Genomic DNA, 17,731 nt, shown 5'->3' with positions numbered 1-17,731 from the left:
CTACACTATGTCAAGTTCGCAAAATAAAAATAAAACATTACATATATGCAGAAATATTTATTTATCAAGACATGATACTGTGGCAGACTTGAACTTCCTCAACTGCTTGATCGTAAATTTGTTTTCTAAACAGTTCCGACTTCTTGCCTGCTGGTTGATCTTGGGGACTAAAATTGCTGACAAATTTTCTGCAGCTAAGGAGGCCCTAAAGTCTGTCTAATTTTTCCTCACTAAAGAAAATACTCTTTCGCTGTCACTGTTGCTGTGAGTAATGCACAGGAGCTGCAGCATTTTGGGTTCTTCCACAGGAAAATTTGGAAGCGATTTTTGAGTCCGGGAACATTTGTCAGAACAAATGTTTAGCATGGTCTCCAGCTGATAAAGGTAGATTGTGTTTGACAAGAAAACTAACAAATAATGCTTCAGTGTTGGTAACTTGCAGGTCTTCCGCCAATGGTTTAAAATATTCCGGAGCTGAAATCTGCGAATTCTTAATTTTCCCAACTTCTACGTGTTTTTTGCAACCGACATTCTTCCTCACATCGTCTCTGTGATGGCACACAAAGTGCAAAAAGCATGAATGAATATCAATGTTTAATGGCAGAATGCACGGCCAATTTTTGATATATTCCAAATTAAACCTCACTTTTTGAGTAATACATTTCTTTATCCTTGGTTGTGAAGACATTTTTAAGATCTTACATGCGATGCTGAACGGTAACTCAAATCAGTGTTTTGACGCATGCGCGAAGCAAATTTCCGGTTAGGCCTCAGTTTCTCTCAAAAGCATTTGTAAAACTACTCTTATACATATAGATTAAAATAGGCTAAAATGCTTGCTACCGGGCCAACTGTACTAATCAGCTGTAGATCTACTAGCAGTACTGGACTGTTTCGGCAACTGCGAATATCACGACTAGCGCTTAACGGGAAATCGGTTATTTTATTAAAGATTTAAAATAATTGAGGATTGGAAAATTCGTGAATTTTTGGCTTACGGCGTGAATCCATGAATCACTGAAAAGGTTGTGAAATTCACACCAAATTCATGAGGGTTGGCAGCTATGAGCATTCGTAAAAAGTCAGTTCTAAATATTGATTATATACTTTACAATGCTTGCTACAGGGCAAGCTAACAACTGGATATAGTTCTACTAATATCATGACTAGCAATACGGTGCTGTTATTGGCATCAGTGACCACTATTTTGACATGCACTTAATGGGATAAATTATTTTATTCCTGATTTAACCCTTTACCTCATAGAGCATAGTTACAAAGTGCAGCATGCTATAAACAGAACACCTGATACCTATTAGAATCAATACACATAGGCCTGCCTGTTAACTGTTAAGCAGTGTAGTGTATGTTACGTTTAACAGCAATTTGAACCATTTTATACTTTTGGTACACGTTTATTATGTGTGGAAAGATTTAAGAGTAAAGTCCGATTGTTATAGCTGTGTAATTGTTTTCCATGGAAGAATTTTTTATGTGCTTTAAAATCTTGAGAGAACTCGTTCACCGTCATGTCAGTGAGGCAGTGTGACCAACCATAGCTGCCATTTTTCATACTAAAAATTTACAAGTTTTTCATCTGCGTCTACATCACTAAGTCATCTGAATTTGATAATATATAAAAATTAATTGCTGCCTATATCATTATCAGAGCCATTACCTAAGTTATTGAATCTTTCATAGTTGTGATTCTAATTGTGAAAACTTCAAAAGTACTGAATGAAATCTGCGACCGTCATTTTGGAGAGTGGAGATTACAAACCAGTTACTTTAAATAGCAGATATCAACCAGTGCATAAACAGTGGCCACGTGATCTGATGTAAATGTCATTCGCAGAAATGAATGTAGTATCAAATAGGGTTTTTTCCCGAAGGTGGCGCTACGAAAACTGGCTCAAAATGGCTGATGTTTACAGCAGGCGTCAAAAGGCACTTCCATGCAAATGGAGTAGAGGCATCAAAAGGCGCTTCCATGTGAATGGAGTAGAGGAGTCCAAAGATGCTTGCATGATGTAAAGGGTTAAGCTGATTGATAATTCAGGAATTCGTTGATTTGTTTGCATGTGACATGAATCTGAGAGTCGCTATCAAGAGTCGTGAAATTCATGCCAAAATCATGAGGGTTGGCAGGTCTGCAACAACAACTGTTTTAGATTCTTAAATATTATGACGCATGTAGCTAATTTGAATGTAACTGTATGATAATTGTTCAATAAATGTATTAAGTGTTCAGGCATCCTCGAGTTGTGAGAATATATCTGTCTGGATTTGAAGTCTTTCTAATCTACATATCTTTCTACGTGCATTATTTATTTATATATTTTTAGATAACATTAATTATCAGAGTATATTTGTTAGGTGCCAACAGAGATACAAAGAAAACAAAAGTTTCAATAAATATGTGATTTCCTTAAAATATACAATTTCCTCATCGCTTTTACTCATGCTGGGACATTATCTTTTGGGCAAACTCAAATGTTCCAAAGGCAAGTTCAATTTCTCAGCCAGCTTGCTCCGGGCCAGATGACTTGACTTTTCTAAACAATTTAAATCCCTGGTAAATACAATGCATATTTTTTATTGCATCTTCATAACTGGCATATACTGGACGGCAGATTTGAAAGAATCCAGACTGTCAATGCACTTTCAGGGTTCTTGTAAGAAACTGTAAAAGGCAACAATGCATGCTAGTAATTATTGCCAACATAGTGCTATATGATACACTTCTGCAAGTGTCTTTTGGTGCCCCGAGTGGCTAAGTGGTCTAAAGCACTCACCATCATGGATCACTGCCATCTCACCTCTGTTTGCATGGGTTCAGAAAATGTGGGTACATTAGAAAGCTTGCCAATAGTTTCTTGTGGGTCGTTGGTTTTCTCTGGGTTCGTCCTCCACCATTTATACTGGTCGCCATGTATAGCCTATCTTGTGCTGAAAAATGGTGTTAAACCCCACAACAACAAATGTCTTTTATATCTTAATGAAGCTGGAGTTGGGTGGTAGATTAATTCCCAAATACCAAGATAATGATGTCTTTTTATACATCAGCATATATGAGGCATTGTTGTATCAACTGCTATTGCATGGTGTTAATCATGGCAGAAGCACCAGTAGTAAACGTTGTACTGCTTATTTAATAGAAAATGGGCTGCATTCCTCTGACTCCATTCCACCTGCTTGACTTATGTCTTTTCTATACTCTTCCACAGTTCCAGATGCAAATTATAGTTTCACAAGCTGAAGCAGGCCTCTTCTTCTCTTTGGATAGACAATTCCTTAAATAAATTTAAGATAACACTGTACACTTGAAGCTTTGTTGCTGGTGTTGTTAATATGAAGGGAGTAAAACATCCATCAAAACAAAATAAAATTAAAGTATACGTCGTACATTGTATATTTCAGCCAGAATTTCAATTTTAAAAAATATCCCTGCCTATCTCTCCAAAATAAAATGGTCGGTCAGTTAGAAATTTAAAGTTACTGAATTTTGTATGCTGATGGTGTTTTTATAGGTTTCGTATGGAAGCTGAATTAGTGCCTCAAGTCCAGCTAATGAAACATTCTCCCACCCACCCCAACCCATATTGTTGAACCAGTTAGTGGTTCATATGTAGTGTTTCTAACGACTTTTGACATCTGCTTTGTCTAAAACTGCGTTGAATTCTTGTTAAACTTATTACTAAAAATTCTTCGTCTTTTAAGTTCCTTAAATTTCGTGTTAGAATTGATGCAATTTACCGCTTACTTTCACCGGATGGTTCCCTTTACAATGTCCCGCCGAAGAGACGCTTTGCTTGATTTGGAAAGTACTTTATTCGTTTAAAGTACACAGATGACAAAATCTGCTTCTTTTGAACAGCATGGGTAATCTGTAGACAGAAACAATGTTTCTAGCACGGACGCAAAAAAAAGATATCCGTGTTGAACGGCAACGTACGTTTCGACAATGCTTTGACTTAAATAAAGTGTTATGTTATTTTATTATATTTTGTATAACTCAAGAGTAGAATGAAGAATCTGAATAGGAAAAAACGTTCTGCGGATGTTCTAATAAAATGTAAATAGTACAATAGAAAAGGGGACGTCCATTAATTATGTCAACAATTTTGAGGCAATTTTTACCCCCCCCCCTTTGTCAACAACTGTCAAACTTTCAGTGACCTCCCTAATAAAATTATGTCAAAATTTTTTTACCCCCACCCCCCACCCCAACAAACTAACAATATTTTATACGGCTGGCTTTTATGCTAAAAATAGAATTATGGAAATTAAAAGGTCTACAAATAAATTTTAATACATTAATACATTTCTTTTACTTGTTTAACAGATTTCAAATTGACTATAACACTTTGAATTCATGAAAAAATCGAGACTTTATATTCTAGCTTCTATCATCTTCCCATGGGGAAGCCAAATGTTCCTCAATTGTTATAATGGGCTTAGTGGCTGATTCATTCATTTCTTCAGATTAATACCATATGTGGTTAATCTGTCTACAGTCTACAATCTACATTGAATAAAAACAAAATATGATGATGCAAGACTATGACTTCCTTGGCAAGAGCTCAACCGGTTTAGGATTAAACTGGTGGGCTGTTGACGGGCGAGCGAGTGTGTGCCATACCAACGCACCGACTAATTTCCTATATTTTGATTTTTTAAATTTATTGTAAAAATTAACATTGTTGACGTCAATTTATCTTGACCTCCCCCTCCCCCATGTCAACAATTGTCAAACTTCTTCAACCCCCCCCCCCCCCATTTTGTTGACATAATTAATGGACGACCCCAAAGTATGTACCATGCTTAATTTTTCTTTAGTGCCATGCTATTTAGGTATATTAAGCGAGTACCCCTCGAATAATAATAATAATAATAATAATAATGATTATTTGTTCACAGAAATTTTGTAATTAAATTATAGTATAAAAACTATATACATAACATTGTATAAAAAATATTAGATAACACATCTTTTACGATGACGAATAATGAAACTAATAATAATAATAATAATAATAAACACAAAATTGCAAGTCCTTGTGTATGCAAGATTCTCAAGTGAGATCTAACTCAAGTTAGTCTCTTTTGCATTTTAACATGCAAATAAGGTAGAACTCATGCGAGCAATGTAATCTAACAAAATCTGAAAATCACAGGGAATAGCTAACAAAGCAAAATTTTGTTTACATGAGCAAGTCCGCTTCCTACTCCCTCAAGTGAATTTACCACGAGGCGCAGAGTGATGTTGTAGGTAGAAGGCTTTGACACCGGTCCGACTAAACACACCAAGACACTCCAACACTGTCCCAAAACACTCTTACTTATCCAAAATGCATACACACACACACACACACACAGATAGATATATATATATATATATATATATATATATATATATATATATATATATATATATATATATATATATATATATATATATATCGCCAAAGGAAAAACCCCAAGACACACAAAGACTCTTGAAAACACCCCAAGACCGTAACCGAAGAAAGCGCTATTATCATACTAATCGTCTTATGTTCGATAGCCATCGCGTACAGCCTGACAGTGGGTCTGAGACTATTTTATGCCGCTGCGAGCAGTTCTCAATAGACCAGTATTCGTAAATGTAACCGTAACAAAATGATTTTCCCATCACCGCCCGCGCTACCAGTTGCTATCGGTAAAGCCACAACAGCTAATTCGACTGTGTATGGCCATGCTTTAAAATTGACTTCAATGTCTATGTAATGAAAGAGAACAAAAACCAGAAAGTTTGGTAAAATTTAACACATAATTTTATTTCCCTAATATACAACATAAAAATTAAAAACGAACATATAGTAATTAAATCCAAAATAGTCATAAATGTCATAAGTCCAAAAGTATATAGTATTTCTAATTAATTCAAGTAGTGTTCAGTATGAATCTCAACCTTGTATGTGCTGTACCAATAGTCTGGAATAGTGTACAGTCTTGACGTATGAAAATTATATAATCCAAAATGTTCAAGAATGAATTCACACTAATCCCAAGATAGTGATTTAGTCCGGATAATATCAGTAAGTACTTTGTAATTCCAGTGAATAATTTAAATAAATCAATCCTCTAAAATTAAAACTGAACACGCCTAAAATCCTTTCCTCTAAGGACAGATGTTAAGATAGGAATGAGTAATTATGAAGTGTGTGGGGAATTTACATTTTTAAAGCAGCTTTTAGAAAAAAATCATCTTCAGTTATATAGCTACGATGTCTGCAGTGTGCAAGTAAATAATGACGTCTAACACTGGGACATCATGCCGCAGACATATAGCATGTCCCACCAAGTTGCATTATCCCAAAACTCATTGCATCAAGTTCATGAGTTTCTCAAACAAACACCCACCGTGCTTTTCTGGGCCACCCACCTCTCTTGAAAATAGATACCAGTAAAAGATTGTCAAATCAAGTAAAACTTAAATCCTTTTCCCCATGGCTCAATGGTGTACATGTGTGAGTGCGTACGTGCTTGTTGAGACATTCTTTAAAAATCAAATCAAAGAGAAACTTTCGTTTTCTTTCTGGTATGTTCTCTCTTCTTGAAAATACGTTGAACATTTCACAACACATTGTTAAAGTTCATTGTTTCTACTTTCAAGCACTGTCTTTCACTTTGGATTGGGGAAACATGTCAGTCTGGCACAGGTTGTTCTTCAGTTTCTTCTTTCACTCACATTCTCTCTGTTTGAATTTCTTCACTGGCAAATATGTTCTTCTATTTCTTCTTTCACTCACTGTATCTCCGTTTTGAATTTCTTCACTGGTACGGGTATTCTTCTATTTCTTCTCGTGATCTAGGTTTAATGTCTTTCATGACCGGAATGTGTTCCTGGGGGGGGGGGGGTTCTTTTCTTAGGGCACTCGGATATTTCGTTGTTATAGTAGTTATAGGCTATCAAGCAAATTTAGAGAATTATTTAAAAGAAAATGTGTCGTCTGTTTGTCTTGTATGTTTTGTATTTGCCTTTGAAAATGACTCATTAAAGGGTCGAAAGCGCTAGGGTAAGCTAGATACTAGTTTCGCACTGTTCGTTGAGAGTTTATTGCATTTAGGTTAATCAATTCTTGACAAACATGATCCCTTGCTGGATATATATATATATATCGCGATCAAGATGAAACGATTCCACCGAGAAGCTAGAAGAAAGTAAGAGACACCAATATATTGTATCACCTCACACATACGAGCTGAAGTGTGAGCTCAAATTCATCTGACCGATTTGGAATACGACATGAGTAAGCCTGAATCATTGCCCTCCCCATCTGCCGAGCAGGGTGTGTGTGTGTGTGGGTGTGGGTGTGGGTAGATCTCTTTTTAAAAGAGTCTTCTTTGAAAATAAAACTTCATACGTAAAAAATCAAAAATATAAGGTCAATAACGCCAAACCGAAGCCTCTAACTAAAACCGGCAGTTTCTCTAATTCTCTAATTGGGTTAGCTCATTTTGTTATTTCATCTTTGTCGTTCGTGTTTTCAAATTGGTACTTGTGTTTTTGTTTACACTCATTGTTGATCGCCACCCCCGCCCCCCTTCCCCCGCTGCAGTAGTGTGTGAGTAATTAAATCATTATTATATCAATAGTGGAATCTCGCACATCTATATTAGCTCGAGAGCGACTAGAGTCAATTGAGAAATATATCCCTGTTCGTGATGCTGTCAAGCAGTAACTACAAGCACGTCAGGAGTCTCAGGTGGAATTTGCAGAAGGTACATAACAGGTATTTAAACCAATTGTCGAACCAACAAAGAAAATTGTTATAGCAAGTGAGGCGGTTCAAAAAGCACTTGAAACATTGCCTGTTGATACTGCTGGCCGTCTTCAAGCAGTTCAACCACCACCCCAGCAACCTCCCCACCCACAACCTCTGCCAGGAGTCAAAACTAAAATTATACATAAATTCACACGTAAAGGTGTTATCAGTATCAAAGACGAAGACCAAATACTTGATACTGCCGCGTTTCGATATCGTGATAGAGATAAGTATGTAAAACCCGAATTTGTTAAAATTTTATTTATACTAATACTTCGCAAATCAAATCTGGGGAAGAGATTTATAATTTTGGCCTCTTTAACCCAAAAATATGTGTGTATATTGAACAAGCAAAAAAAAAAACACAGGAAAAGATGCAAAGAAAAGAAAAAATTAAGTTTCAACTTGAAAAAGCAAAAGCATAAAGGAAACAATAAGAAATAGAAATGAAGGCGAAATTTAAAGACTTTGAACAAGAAAGGAAGCAAAAAGAAGTAGAAGATTTAGAATTCAAAAAAAGTAAACGATGAGATAAATTACGTTCTTCACCAAGTAAGAACAAATCAGAAGAAACAATTGGAAGTGGTTTTGTTACTCCATGTCCCAGCAACGTCCTTGCAGATGTTGAACAACTAGAAATTCCAATTGGAGGAAAACGAGCTGGTAATAATTCCCAAGAAATCGTTAATGAAGCAGCTGATATTTGTCAGAAATTATTTACAGGCGGTATCATGATATTGATGTTTATCGGTCTCTTATTGATGTAATCGTTGATGATTAGCAATGTGATTGAGGGTACGTAATTAGATACAACGATTAAAATAAGATGATTATACATAGTTCTTAACTTAGGCCTAGATTGGTCAGGGTGATAACTTCGCGATTACCAACATACGAAGAATTCTACGGTGTTGGACTCGATTATGTTGTTCAGGGTATATTTTAAAGGATAGTCCTAAAGCACTACCGATTCCAAAACAAATATCAATGAAAGATAATCAACGTTGTTCGTGATAAAGGTGTTGGTGCTGTTGGTGATGATGCTAGTAAAGCATTCTCAGCAATCAAGGATAGACTATCACGATTAATACGACGAAAACCGCAGGCAGTAAAATTACCCAGTACTGAAGCTATGACTTCAAATGTTTGTAAATACTAAATCAAGCCGCAAATAAATAAAAAATTGGCTGGTGAATCAGAAAAAATATAACTGCTAGTCTGATAGCAGGAAACGGTCTTCGTGGTAGACGATAACAATTATAATAAAATGTTCAAGCGTATGTCAGATACAGCATTTGACGTGGATGCGTCAGTTCTCAAAGATGAATATGTGCGCGATTATCAATATTATTGTTATGGCGCAGGAGAACCAGGTCGGCCTGGGAGAATAACACTACAAGTTTAGATACAAGTTGATATTTCTGACCCGCTGAAGCATTAGTGAAGTAGAAGGTGAAATTATAAACACAGATAATGCTGAATATGGAGCTCTCTCTCTCTCTCTCTCTCTCTCTGTGATTTGGATTTTTAACGTAGCTTTAAAATTTTCAGTCATATCGCTACGATGTTTGGAGTGTGTCAGTTTATATTGATGTCTAGCACTGGGGCATCATGCCGCAGATATGTAGCATGATGTCCCACCTAGTTACAGTATCCTGACACCAGGCCGACCAGTCCTAACACTAACCTCTTAATGCTAAGCGCCAAGCGAGGCAGCTGTTAGTACCATTTTTGTAATATGGAGCTAATGATAGAGTTGGTTTTGTTAATAATGGTATTATGACAGTGTTTGATAACGCCACATATATCATCGACGGAAGAAATATTTAATCAATTCAGAAAGAAGTCGACGTTGCCACGACGATAATAGGTCAAACATTCAGATGATTATTCAAGATCAGCTGTTTCGTCAACGATGTTTGTTAAGGATACTTCTAAATTTTCTGATCACAGACAGTATGAAATAGGACAACCAACAAACAATGCCGGCGCTGCTGACGCTGATGTGGAAAACATGATTATTAGCGTTAATCCAAATTTTAATTTAGGATTTAAAACACATTGATCAATGTTAAAAGGTAATCGTAGATTTCCATGCGCAATTCCATTATCTCATATTTTTGGATTTTGTAGAGATGTTAGAAAAGTTATTTTTGGAGCTAAGCATACTATTACACTTGTAAGAAAAGCTACAGACAATGATGCAATTTGATGTTCAGTTGATGTTTATGAAGGTAAAGTAATACTAACAAAACTTTCAATGTGGATGCCAGTGATGACTTCATCAATCGACCAACAACAGCAGTTGTTATCTTTCATGAGTCAGGAATGTAAATCAACATTGTCATTGTTGACAATGACTACATATAGCGTCCAACGTACAGTTAATAGTTTATTCACATGGCATATAGCATCACAGCAAGGTGTTTCTGCACCAAGACATGTATTCGTCGCATTTCAAGATATCGCACGAATAAATTATCAAAATAATAGCATAACAATATTTGACAAACTCGGTGTTAGCGAAGTTTATTCAAGGTTAAACGGACTTCAAGAACCATCTGAAGATATATTGTTAAATTTTGATCAAAATCATGTAGATATACATCGTTTCATGAAGTTTATGGGCCGTGATCAGAATATTGATTCTGGTTTACAGATATCACAATCAGATTTTACAACACTGTATCTGATATATTACTTTTCTCTGGAACATTTAGATTTACTTAGACAATCTGTTGTTGATATCAATTTTTGAGTGTTCGTGTAAATAGAGATAATGGTGTTATTCCTAAATATAGAGCAGATGCTGTTATACCAAGCTACAAAACAATGCTACTTGAAGGTACTGGTGGACGAATGAGAGCTATTGATGCCACAGTAGAAAACATGAAAATTATAATGCTATATCATCATGTTAGTGTCAATCTGACTCCTGGTCAGATTAAAAAGTTACAATCAGTATCAAAAAGGAACTGTGGAATAAAAATATCATTATAAAACATCAGATCACAGGATGTCATTGTCAGAACGTCAACTCATGCACTTCAATGACGCCAAACGATCAAATATAGGTGTTATACTTATCTTTCTGCGGGTGCTATTAAAGACGCAGTCAAGACGGGTGGTATATTTCCACTTCTTGTAGCTATACAAGCGTTAATAGCCGTTGCAGCCCCAGCGGTTGCTAAAGCAGCTGGTGTTGTTGTAACTACTGCTGGAATGTCATTACAGAAAGAAACAGGGAAAGGAATACAGACTACTAAAAAAAGGGAAAGGGTCTACGATTGCCAGGAACTCCCCACTCCTGGTATGGAAAAGTTCAGACTTACCGGGACACTTAGTTAGACGTAAATCATATCCTTCCAATGTCAAATTTTGATTTAATTGATGCTGATAAAAAGTTAAATATAAAAAGCTTCAGAGGTGTTTTTATACGTGATAAATAACCGAAACAACCAAACAATATTGAAACCGGTATCATTAATCTCGATAAAAGTTCTGGTTCATGTACTCACTGGGTTGCATACGATATTGATTCACGTGGAATTGTTTATTTTTATTCGTATGGGTTGGCGAAACCAAAAGAATTTGTAAAATATGTCGGTACAATACGAAATACTCCCGTCTAGTAATCAACATTACTAACACAGAGAATAACCGATCCGCCAATATGTGGCCGTGAAGTAATTGCTGTACTCAATGCTGTGTCATAATCAACAACACCAACTCATAAAGTCGTTCACGAGTGTACAAGTAGACGGTATAACTGTACACCGTCCTTTTAAACAGACCTTAAAGTATAATGGTAGATATTTACGAAAGATATTCTCGCCTGAGTAAACGTCAGCAAGGCGACTTATCTAAATATGCAGCCCTTGATGAGGTCAAGGATGAACTAACTAATCTTTTGAGTCTTGCAAATGTGAACCAAAACGTAGTCGTTGTTTTTCAGGATCAACAAGGACGATTAAAGACGAGTAATATCCCTTTGGCAGCTATTATTCTGCTGGTTCCAGATGCGACCGAAAATAACTTAGTGTTATTTACTAAAAATGGTAAAATTAAAAACTCGGAGGAATCAACCCTAACACCCATGGGAGAGATTATTGGACGTATACGAAGAATTGGAGATATCATGTATGGAGATCTAAATATGAGTAAAAAAACAATTAATAATGTGAGAGAACCAAAATCAGACGATGACGTGATAACAAAAAGATACGTAGACAGCAACAACAACACGATCAGAACTGAGATCAGTAAATATGTTGCTAAAACCGGTGATACAATGACTGACAATTTCAATATCGCTACTAATACCATTGCTCATTCGAGAAAACCATTAATAGACGATGAAACTGCAACGAAGAGATACGTATACAACAGCAACATTCCGATGATGAACTCGTTAATGACAATGAATGATGGAATGGCCACATTTAGATCTGAATATTCCAATCGTTTTTAAATTTTCGTAGAAACATAAATATAGCCATTAATGATTTTTTTTGAGAAGTCCATCAGTCATCGACATTAAGCTCTTTGACATTAAAAATATTACCTTCAGTGTAGTATATACGGTAGCGTCCAGATCAACTTTATGGTCACCACCCAATACATCAGTTGAACATTACGCTGAGGTTACCGGGCTATACAGGTTATCAGTACTCTGTACTACATTTACAATATCCACCACTACACCACGGCGTTATCCAATTAACGAGTTTACTGGATGTGTGTTAGTTATGTTGCATAAAATCAATGAGGGAAAACTCGTGGTGGAACCGGAAGAAAAAGGCAATCCCGTGTTGTATTATTGGTGTCTTGAATTAGACTCTAAACTACCACCTACTTAAAATATAATGAGCTCCCTAATCGACGTTCAACATTGCAGATATAATTAAGTCTGTGAGTGGCAAACCAAACTGCGAAATATCGTTGACTAATATACAGTAAAAGTGAAAGAATATCGAGGACGTGTACTTGTCGTTGACATAATTGTGTATTCGGCGGCCGCTGTTATCGCTGGAACCGACCTATTGTTATCAACAATAACAATGATATCACCAGTAACTTGAACAATTTATGTTTCAGCTGCAACACCGATTGATGGTATTCTTTATGTCATCGCAAAAAGTATGTACATGCACAAATAAAAAATTGCACGAGTATACAATAAAGTTGCATACAGCGACGCTAGCATACTCCAAATTATCTTCTTTGATATCATCAGGCCTAAGCGAATGAATAGTATCAGATAATGAGTTCACATAAATGATTAAAATTTACAACGAGGCAATGAATGTATCAGAATCTACATCAGATTTAGAAAATCGGGATTTAAAATCACGGGCTAACAATAATGCCAACGTCGAACGAATTACTTCATCAGATCGTCGCTAATACAACTCCATCTAAAACCATGATGATATCAGCAAGCTCTACCAATCCTGAATTTATCGTAAACTTTCCAACTCAAATCCAGCGAACAAAATAGCACTAACACAATTACGAGTATATCATTGTTGGCCAAATATTAGATCAAAGTCGTTTGGTTGATTACCAGCAATAATTCACTGGCATTTGCGAATAAAAATAAACCAGATGGAACTCCCAGTTGGCAAGTTGTTGGTATTCCCACGGACAGTTAAATAATTGAACAAATCAATGATAAATTTCATCTCAGAATTAAATTTATTACGGGAAAAGAATCCTAAATCGCTATCACGGTTCATGAACCTACATTATCAGCCGCGATAGAAAAAACTCGCTAGATTATGCTGTACATATATATCCATCGTCGAAAGGAACAGTATTAGGATGACCTGAGATAGCACCTGTTTATCAAGGACCACCAGAACCAAAACGAGATGAGTTCCTCACGGATAAGGAAATATTGATAAACCTTCCAGAATATAAAAAATGACCACGGATTCCTGCGAAATCTGCTTTTCATTGCGTCTGATGGTACAAAGCTTCCTGTAATAGGACTTCGTTTTTGATATAATAAGTTACTCAAAAAAGTATCTACAAAAAATATGTCAATGAATTTTCCGACGACATCAAGTCAGAATACAAACGTTAGTTCGATAAACTGAAAAATTTGTTTTCAAGCGTCACACAATATTACAGTGACGACGCAAAACAGCAGCTTATCGCAACGATACAACATTTAAATCAGGTTATATCCGATCATGAGTTGGTCAATAAACTTATCATTGAAATTTTAATTAACCGTACATTTGAAGTAGTTAATGTCTCAAAAATTAAACCATCATCTCTGGACGCATATATATTTACAGAAGAACAATTACTAATATTCACAATAACAGAATTTAACGCAGACAAGCTAAAAAAATCAGTCAACGATCTTATCAATGAAAACTTTCCAAAAATTATCGAGTCGTGGAAAAAAATAGCCCCGTCATCAAATATTTTCAAACATAACAATGATCCATACGACGGCGGCAGGTATATTTCACCAAGAATTGTAAATGTAACATCAACGACCGCAGTAAATCTTGTATGTAATGCAAATGGTGGCAGCTATCAAGTGGATCTTGAAAAATCCAGTCAGGCGTAGCAGGGATATATTTCATACACATTCACACCTCAAGTACCTCCTGGATATATGATCGTACAAGAACCAATTAATCCGGTCTATTTGCGATATAATAATCCGCTATTATCAAGGATACATTTCAAAAGTACTGACCAATCCGGTTGTCAACTCGATTAACAGAATGAAGATTTATTGTGAATCTTTATGTAAGATCATATATCTTCACGCTCGTGATTAACTTTCACTCCTAATGCATAATCAGTGGAAATGAAATATATTTAACAGAATTTACCTTTTTACTGATTCTCGTTCGGATTTTAGGTAAATCGTACTCAAAATAACGTAAATCAGCTAGATTTTATAATTTCATGCGGTATATGATCCTAATTTTTTATATACTGAAAACAGAAGAAGAAAAAACTTACATCATCATAATTTCATCCTAGACTTTGTCAAGGAATAAATAAATATATTATAACATAATTTATTTTTTAATAATCATCAGTTAGATTTTATAAACCGATGGGGGTATATGTTACTCAAAATTGTGAAAATCCATCAGATTTTATAATTTGATGGGTATATTACGAATACTTTTTCAGATTATCGAATAATTTCACAAAATTGATGGGTATATTACCCATAATTTATTAGACAATTTTATTAACAATTTTAAGTTCAATTATTTTATTATTGATTGTATCGTTATTAATATTATTTCAGATTAATGGCTAATTTCATGAAATCGATTTGTATATTACCCAAATAAAATCAGACTATCAAACAATATCATTAAATTGAGGGGGTAAGTAATACTCGAAATAAAATATCTCATCAAAAACAGATTTTTTTACATAATATAATTTCACTATTGACGTTGTCAAGGAAAAAATAAACATATTATAACAGGATTTATTTTTTTTACTGATTCTCGTCCAGGTTTCAAGTGAATGGTACTCAAACTAGACAAAGTCAAGACAGTCAGAATTTATAATTTGATGGGGTAAATGACGATCGAAATTGTGAAAATCATTCAGATTTCATAATTTGATGGGATGAATAGTACTAAAAAATTTTGAACATCCTACTGAAAACAGTAAATTACATAATAAATATTATGATCTGAATATGAATAAATATAACAATCTGAATAAATATTATTATCAGAAGAAAGATTACTATCAGAATAAATATTATAATCTTATTCTTCACTGATTCTCGAATTTCATGGAGGATATGGTACTGAAATTGTTAAAATCAATCAAATTTTATAATTAGATGGGGTAAATGGTACTTAAAGTAATAATTATAGGACACATTTTATAATTTGATGGTGTGAGTGGTATTCAAAAATGACAACGTCAAGGAAGTTAGATTTTATAATCAGAATTTTTAAAAAATATTGTCAGAATCAAAATAAAGAGCATTATCAGAATAAAAATTATTATCCGAATAGATATTATTATCAGAATAAAAATAAAAATCTTTTTTCCCCACTGATGATCGAATTTGATGGGGCAAATGATTCTAAAAATGATAATTATAGGATTGATTTCATAATTACTTATAGTAAATGATAATACAATATTAATTATAGGACTGATTTAATAATTACTTCGGGTAAATGAGGCTAAAAATAATAATTATAGAACGGATTTCATAATTTATTGGGGTAAATGAGGCTAAAAATGATAATTATAGGACTAATTTCATAATGTGTTGGGGTAAATGAATCTAAAAATAATAATTGCAAGACTGAATCAGAATAAATATTATTATAAGAAATAAATCTGAATCAGAATAAATATTATAATCGGCATTAAAAATTCTGAACCAGAATAAATATTATTATCAGAAATACAAAAACATCTGAACCAGAATTATAAAAAACTGAATCAGAATAAATATCATTTTCAGAAATAAAAATAAATTTGAATCAGAATAAATATTATAATCTGAATAAAAATCAGTTTTGATCAGAATAAATATTATTTTCAGAATAAATATTATAATCTGTTATTATTTGGTGTTAACACTTTCACAAACACTAATAACTTTGTCATTGTTTTCATCAGAATCCATTACCCCAGACAAAGCTGAAACGTTCGCTGTTGCCATAACTTTCGCTTTCATAATCCCCTTTAGTGACGTTTTCACTACTTTCATAAGCAATACTGTCACTGGTGAGAGCGCTTTTATTTTCAAGATCTCACGTAATCTTTCTCAATTGTCTTACTAGTGTATTAACACTATTCTTTGTTCGTATTTGTGAGAAAATTCTGATCTTTCTTTTTTTTTTTTTTTTTTTGAATTGCGCGTCAGGGAGATACATATTTCTCTACTTCTGTATCTTTGACTGTCGCCAAGAATTGAAACATATATTGTTGACTCAGCCTAATGAATCTGTATTCTGCTGATAGTGTATATCTTTCTTCAAATTTTCGTTGTTGCAGTGATTCAAAATCACAAATAATTTTCTCAGGATTCAGTTCATCACATGTTTTCACATCGTTAAGTTTGCATTGTTTAATTGCAGAAATAATATCATTAATATTTTCGTAGTTCATTATATAATAAATATATATTTAAATTATATTCCTCAACCAAGATGATATACAATTGTGTAGTATAGCGCAAACACAAATCCAAGATTACTGAAAGCTGTTTTACTTACATGTTCACTCCCACTAATAAACTTCCAGTCTGACTGGGAGAGAAATTCTGGTTGCCTTTTATAGTCATTTAACGCCTACGCAGAATGCTCTAGAATGTCGACAGAGTTTCCAGAAGAACTGAAGGAGTTTCCAGAATAACTGAGTTCCAGAATAACTGAGTTCCAGAATAACCGAATTCCAGAATAACGACTGCGTTTCCAGAATAACTGACACAGTTTCCAGAATAACTGACTGAGTTTCCAGAATAATTGAGTTCCAGAATAAATGACTCAGTTTCCAGAATAACTGATTGAGTTCCAGAATAACTGTGTTCCAGACTGACTCAATCACGTGATTTTCTGGAAAATTCTGCTTAGGCGTGATCATGACTATAAAAGGCAACCATAATTTTTCTCCCAGTCAGTCGGGAGGTGTATTCAGGGGAGTGAACAGTTAAGTAAAACATTTTCTTGAACTGTGTTATGCTAATTGCTACGCATACATTTAAATTATTTACTATATATATAAGTTATGATGAGGAAAAAAATAATCACATTAATTAGTCATATAAATATTATGCAGTAAAAAGTGGGGTAAATATTTAATTACTCTAGCGTAAATAGCTTAGCTTGACAGAGATATCACCCTTCATCTATAGGTATTTAACACAATCGGGAGATACTGAAATATTATTTTTTGTT

General features: G+C 34.5%; 1 protein-coding gene across 3 annotated transcripts in view; it reads right to left on the bottom strand.

The window, feature by feature from the left end:
• Nucleotides 1-3,805, bottom strand: part of LOC149776688 (mediator of RNA polymerase II transcription subunit 24-like) — a 92,854-nt gene extending 89,049 nt beyond the window's left edge. For 2 of the 3 annotated variants that reach the window (XM_089941221.1, XM_089941223.1), the window contains exon 1: nt 3,757-3,803. The gene's annotated coding sequence lies outside the window, so the exon portion shown is untranslated. Of the gene's footprint in view, nt 1-3,756 lie in introns of all 3 variants that reach the window. The other variant, XM_089941222.1, reaches the window with a different exon arrangement.
• Between the last annotated feature and the right edge of the window lie 13,926 nt (nt 3,806-17,731).

The sequence above is a fragment of the Sinohyriopsis cumingii genome, chromosome 18, assembly GCF_028554795.1.
Source record: "Sinohyriopsis cumingii isolate HCF-2022 chromosome 18, ASM2855479v2, whole genome shotgun sequence".
In the NCBI taxonomy this organism is placed as follows: Eukaryota; Metazoa; Mollusca; class Bivalvia; order Unionida; family Unionidae; genus Sinohyriopsis; species Sinohyriopsis cumingii.
Note: the sequence above shows the minus strand (reverse complement) of the source record. Positions and strands in the feature narration are given on the sequence as shown.